Below are 7315 nucleotides of genomic sequence, written 5' to 3'. Positions count from 1 at the left end.
GGCTTCATTGTATAAGTGGTAGGTGATGGTAATCGATTTGAGGGGGCTCAGGTTGATCTTTAGAACTACCATGGTTCTTTATTTTAGTTATGAGGTTAAGAGCTGAGTCCCTCAAGGCTGTGATTCTTGGTATTTTTCACTCCTCTGAACATGTGACTGTGACTCAAGATAAATGCTTCAGGTCCTGTTAAACTCCCATACTATCTGTTGTGTCATGAATTGGAGGACTCATTTCAGAAGAAATAGAGGGCTGATTATAAATGATCCTTTAGTGCCAACCAAAAAGGTGGTGGCTGAAGATACCAGGTTACTATAGAAACGCTAGGAAGATGGGAAGAACATGAAAGATGCTGTGTGGAGAAGAAATAGATTTTTGGAATGATACCCGCCGGTCATGTCAAACATTTTCCTCTTATTAAATTCACAGGTAATAGGGAGAAAGTTCCTAATATACAAAAACTATCCACAAACTTTGAATGTATTTAGGAGAATGTAAAAGTAAGTTCTCCACGGACTAAAAAACTGTAGATTGTTTTTAAGTATAAAGTGCAGTACATACATAAGAAAGCAGTTTGTAAGGTTCTGCTGTGGAACTAGCACTAGATCAGGAAGCAAGATGCCACAATGAACATTTCTTCATCAAGAATCAATATGCCTTTGGTCATTATTAGAACAATTGTTTGACCGAGTGCCACCAAAAGTTAAGTCCTGAGGGTTGATATTGTCTGCATTCATTTAGTTACCTGCATTTCTACTCAGAAAATTCCTGAACCTATTTGTGCTTCAGCTTCCTAATTTATAAAATGGATTAATTCTTATCTAAGAGACACTATGAGGATTTCCTGAGAAAAGGTATGCATGCAGTTCATTGCAATGACTGGGAACACAGTGAGAGCTCAATAAATGGTTGTATTGATCATAAAGATGAGGATGGTCTTTTACAACTTGGATTTCTGGGGTAGAATAGAGCATTGATGAGAGTTGTAGTCTAAAGCCTACCCAAATGACTCATTAGGTCAAATTATAGTGGACAGTCTTGGAGTTATAAACTAGTGGTATTTGTCAAATGCAAGTATTTGTCAAGTGCATTAAAAAATACTGAGCTTCGCACATAAGCCTGAAGTAGTGATAGTTATGATGGTGCCTCTATTGTCTATGGCTTGTGGCCATGTGGCAGGGTGACAACAGGGCCCTGGATGGTCCAGGATTAATCAAGAGATGCTTCAAATGCCTTTTATCATTTGAAGTGGATGAAATAACTTTCTGGAAGCATTAGGAGTAATTTATGGTATTTGAGGCTGATATGTACATTTCTGTATATAGCTTGGTATTGGGAATGGAAATTAATAGTGCTGGAATTAGTAGGAGACTAAAGACAGGAGAAAAACTGCTTGTTACTTTAGTGAGCTTATAACACCCCACTGGGGTGGAAACAGCTCCCAGCAGGCTGTGAATTCTTCCACCCTCCCAGTTATGTAGTGCAGCAGACACCTCTGAGCAGGATGGCTGCAGACTGTGGTTCTGTGGATAAGTTCTGGATAGAAACATTTGGGGAAATATTAGTAATGGTTAACTGGCTTTCCAAATAAAAAAGACAAAACTGTATGGTATTATTATTATTTTTATAACTTGTTCATACAATCTTACCAAGTCATTAGAAAAACTTCATTGATTCGAGCTATGAAGAAGAGAACCAGTTTGGAATTAGACTACATTTGATTTTTTTTAGCTCTATTTAAACAAGTATTTGTTAACTATTTAAAATATGAATTATATGCTCTAAAATAAAAGCCATATTAATGTATTGATAGTTAAAACAAGATGATTCAGGACAACTTTACACAGTACTATGAAAAATAAAGCAAGAAATCTTTAACATACACTGGTGGCCTGCAAGTAGTCATTTCTGAAGTTTGATTTTTGGATTTTTTTTTACTCAGAAATGAAGTCCTGAAAATTCATGTTGGAGTCAATTGTTTGAGCCAAATGGATCAGATGTGAATTATTACAGATTCTGAATAAACAGTTGCTAAGAATTTCTAAAGTGCTTATTTTCTTACATGGCCCCAGATAGTAAGTTTTTAACTAGGGGTTTTTCTGTTTCTCTAATTCTTAGGGAAGTATTAATTTTCTCAGAGCTTCTTGGATGAAGCTGATATTCCCATTTTTTTCCTCTCTATACTGATAAAGCATTAAAAAAGATAAAAAGCTTAGTCTTATTGGTCAAAACATTAAACTCTGAAAATATATATGGAAAAGTTTGCTCATGTCCATCCATGCTTTTAGAAATAATTCCATAGACAAGGTACACCATAAGAGGTCCTAACTTTTTTTTTTCAGTACTGATATTTGAACCTATGGACTTTTGCTTGCTGGGCAGGCACTCCATCACTTGAACCATGCCCCTACCCCTTTTTAAAAATAGGTATTTTAGTGCTAGACCCTGACTTAAAATCCCAGTACTGGTGTGTGCACATGTGCATGTGCACATGTGCATGTGCACACACACACACCACATTTCTAATTTTCCACACATACACACCCATTTCTAATTTTTAATATAGTCCAGGGCAATAAAGTATTTTAAAAATATGTAATTTTTAAAAAAACAGGGCCTGACTTTCTTTCTGGGCCAGGCTGGATCATGATCTTCCTAGTGATGCTTCCCCATAGCTGGAATGACCAGCTCACACCATCATGCCCAACTTTTAATTGGTTGTGAAAGAGTCTCTCAGATTTATTTGCCCAGGCTTGTCTTGGACCTTGAGCTTCCTGAGCTCAGCCTCCTGAGCAGCTAGAATTATAGGTGTGAGCCACTGTACCTGATTAGAAGGTCCAGACTTGAAAAGTCCTTTGTCTAATAAGTCCAAGCACTGTAATCACCACAACTGGAAACAGTCACTAAGTGCTTACTATGTGCTGAGACTTTTTAATGAGTAGTTCATTAGTCAGAATCTCTTTTAAGTTTTCCAACTAGCAGAGATCAAATTGTCCTTAAAGGTTTTAGAAAAATAGATTCTCATCCTCAAATGGATATCACCCAGTTTGCACACTGCACACATCCTTGGCTCCCCCAAGTCCCCTCGGACTTGATTATTACCTGGCTGTTGCCCTTCACTCATCTTCCTGCTCTTGCCCTCTTTTCTGTGCCTTGTCTTCTATTGTCTAAAATGTGTTCATTCTTCAAAGCCAGAGTACTTCCCATTTGAGACTGTGCACTATAGATTTGACCCCAAGGTTTATAAGCCTGAAGTGGTGATTTAAACAGGGCTTTTAATTTTCCAGAACCTTTCCTCAGTTCTCACATATAGAAGAATGCTATAGCCTCATGTCTACATTTTTGCTCAGATTGGAATAAATGCATTTTGATGTGGAGGGAAAAAAGATCTATGAGCTACTGTAAATGGAAGCTTCCTAATAAGATTTGACTTAATGTAACTAAGTCATGAATAGTTTTGTGACTGGATAATCCTAGTCATAGAATAGTTACTTTGTGCTGCCTTATCTGGGAGGGTCATTCTGTCTTTTCTGTACTTTCTGTTACCTGTAGTTAACTGAAGTTTGAAAATATGACACCAGAGAGAGCACATTCATACAACTTCTATTACAATATACTGCCTAATCATCCTATGTTTACTGTGTATATGTGACTAATTTATAAATTAAATCCCATCAGATTTTATGGATGCATAGGAATAAAAGGTAGCATCTTCAAGGTTTGGTACTATTCAGTTTGAGGTATCCACGGTGTGTGTGTGGCGTGGTTCTTGAGACCTATCCCCCAGGACAAGGGGTAACTATGTATTGATTCTAGTAGCCTGAAACAGTGTCTCCCATCACTTTAATTTGCTCAGTTAATCTTCCTCTTTTGATCAGTTTGGAAGTAGAAACACAGATATGACTGGCAGGAGAATGAGTGGTTTAACTTGAACTGTATATACCATGAGACTGAAGAGTGCAAACCCAAACAGTATTTTTTTTCTTCTGTTCTAACAATCAGCAACCACATGGGGCTAGAATAAGTCATCTGGGCATTACTAGATTGCCCACAGATACAATCTGTCAAGTGATGCTTAGTTTGCTGATTGAAACTGTTGGCTGTCATAGATACCATGTCCTCTTGGAAATATCCAAACTGCTTATGCTAAGCACCATGCAAAGTCAAAAAGAGAAGGAAAGACAAGAAATGATAGCAGGTTTGACTGTTACATCTTAGCCTTGTCTATACAACAGGATCATTTAGGGGAGCTGTTAAATATCATTTTGCTCACTTCACAGTCTAGACTGGAGGAAGGATAAGAATCTTCATAAAAATCTTCATATGAAGATTTTTGTAGAATGCTGTTAGATGCACTGTACAGTCAGTATTGACAGCCTCTATATTAGACTAAAAATAACTGGCCAAACAGAAAGAAATTCCCTAAATTATATAAAAAATGCTATATGATGGTAGACCATTGAAAATGTATTAAAGAAGATTATAACAGAAATCCCTGAACATATTCTTGTTCTGTTTCTCTGGGCTTTGAAGCATGAATGGATTCTTAAATTTAACTTAGCTAAAATAGAGCCAGTTTTATGGCTAGAGGCTGGCTCAAACACCACTAAAACCAAAAACAAACAAACAAACACAAATCACTTAAAAATATTCTTGAGAGTACCTAACATCTAACATAACTCTTGAAATAGAAATATTATAACTAAACTATTCTGACATAGATGCCTAGATGAATTTTATTTTCTTCTTTTTTAATTGAATTTTAGAATTATCTGGATATTAAAAGTCTAAGATAAGGACTAGTGTGTGTGTGTGTGTGTGTGTGTGTGTGTGCACATATGTGTATATGTTTCTGCACATGGGCAGATATTTTGCTTACTAAACTTAGCCTGCATTTGGCTGGGAATTATGACTCCAGTGATAGAGCAAGTGTAAGGCCTTGAGTTCAAACCCTGGCACAACAAATAAAAATGAAAAATTAAATAGCCCATGATAGATTCAATTGATTTCTTTGACCAATCAAAAAGAAATTAAGGTGGTATACATACACAATAGAATTCTATGCTTCCATAAAAAAAAATGATATTGCATCATTTGTAAGGAAATGGAACGACCTGGAAAAAACTATATTAAGCGAAGTAAGCCAGACCCAAAGAAACATAGGTTGCACAGTTTTGCTAATTTGTAATAATTAGAATATGCCTATAAATCTACAAGTAAACCCAATGGATAGTAAAAGGCAAAAAGTTTCACTTGGTCATGATTGATTAAACAGGACTCTAAACATTCAGAGACCAACAGAGGATATTCTTAGGAGAGGATCACAAAGGCTCAATAGCTATGTGTGTGTGTGATAATATAAAATGATGTTTATCTAAATGAACTCCAAGAAATAGAAACAAGAGGTTTTTTGGTTATTTTGCTTTTTGTTTTTATTTTCTTCTTTGTTTCTGTTTTTGAATTCTGTATTTTATAAATATGTATGTAAGTTTATCTGTTTTTGGGGAGGGTAAGGGGGGAACAGAAATGGTGGGACAAAGGGTGAATTAAGTCAGCAGTGATACTAGACATTGTGTTGAAAAGGAACTATATAACTTGTGGGGAAAGCAGGTTGGGAGGGAAAAGCTGGGATAAAATTAGGGAAGAGGTTCAAAAAGAAATGTACTCATTACCTGATGTATGTAACTGTAACCCCTCTGTACATCACCTTTACAATAAAATAACTAGACTATGTCTATATATACTTATTAGAAGATCACAATAGACCAATCACTAAGTGCATAGGACCATATATAATGAAATGTAGCAAATGAACTCACAGAATTGGAAATCAGAGGTTCTTATTATGTCCTGTATGCAGTTATTTCTGCTTTTTCTTTCTGTTTTAGTTTTCTGTACCCTATGTCTTGATCTGACCCGTGGAAGTAAAAGGGAATCACAGAAACAGTGGGACAAAGGATGAACTAATGCAACAATGATACTCACTAGACACTATGTTGAGAATGAACTTTACAACAGGGGGGAGGGGAGTGGGAAGTGGTAAGCTAGAGATGCTGAGGGAAGGGGTAACAGTGTTTAAAAAGAAGTGTACTTATTACCTTACTTATGTAACTATACACCTCCTGTTCATCACTTGTACAATAAATTAAAAACACAAAAAATAAATGAACACCCCCCCAAAAAGAACTTAAAGGAAAAAGGAAGCCCTTTAAAAAGTCAACTCAATTCAATTGGCTAAAGTGTATAATTTTCTGGGGTTTTTAAATGTCTGTAAGCATTTTTGCAATTGTAGCATGGTGGAATGTCCCCTAATTTTCCGAGTAGACTTGGCTTCCAAAGAGAAGCTGCTGTGATTACTGTGGAAGCGTTAAGAGGTAGGGTCTAATGGGACCTCTTTAGATCAAATGGGAACATTCTTTCCAATGTAGTTGTCAGGGTTGTAAAAGCCTGAATTTGGCCTTGTTTTCTATCTGCTCTTGATGTGGGATGTAATTACTTGTTTAGTGCTTTTGAGATCCTTGCTATAAGGTAGTGTAGACAAGAGGTAGGCCTCACCACAGTGTAGATACTGGGTCATTTAGACTTTGAACCTCCAAAATTGTGTGCTCAATTCTTCATGATATAAGTGGCTTGTATCAGATATTTTGTTGTGTGTAAAGTTGACTAATACAGAAGGAAAACCAAATAATGAACTTTTGACTGATTTTCTGTTAAAGATAATCTTGGTTTAGGAAGGTCTCAAGCAAAACTGGGCTAATTTCAATCCCATCACATGATTCACTTGGTGTAACTCCATCTTTAGTAGAAGTTATCATATAGAATGGCATATGATCAGAAATTAACCAAGAATAATTTCTCCTTCCAGACTCAGGTTAAATACTCACAGATAACTTTCAACTATTAAGATCCTATGGACCTTCTTTTCCCAATGTTTAAGAGAAGTTTTCACTATAGCAAATTAGAGGTAATTTCTTCTGATCTGCAGATTAAAATATTGACAATACTTACTACTATTAGGAACAAGTTTGTATGCTTAAATCTTGCCAGGTTCAGCATAAACCCTGACAATGATAAGTTGGGCTGATAAAAACCAATCAATACTATTTCCCACATTTCACTTCTGTAATGCTTCACAGAATTACAGGTGATTAAGTACAGAAGAATATGTCAGCAGTAGAAATTAGTGTTATCTGTGGCTCATGTTTACTGGTAATTTAATTCTTATAAGTCAAATTATTTTGACTTAATGTGATTGTAAATTATATTAAAGTCATACAAACCAGAACCAGAATATTCATTAAGATATAAAGCTCAATT

This window comes from Dipodomys ordii, unplaced genomic scaffold (assembly GCF_000151885.1).
Source record: "Dipodomys ordii isolate 6190 unplaced genomic scaffold, Dord_2.0 Scaffold12, whole genome shotgun sequence".
Lineage (NCBI taxonomy): Eukaryota > Metazoa > Chordata > Mammalia > Rodentia > Heteromyidae > Dipodomys > Dipodomys ordii.
Note: the sequence above shows the minus strand (reverse complement) of the source record.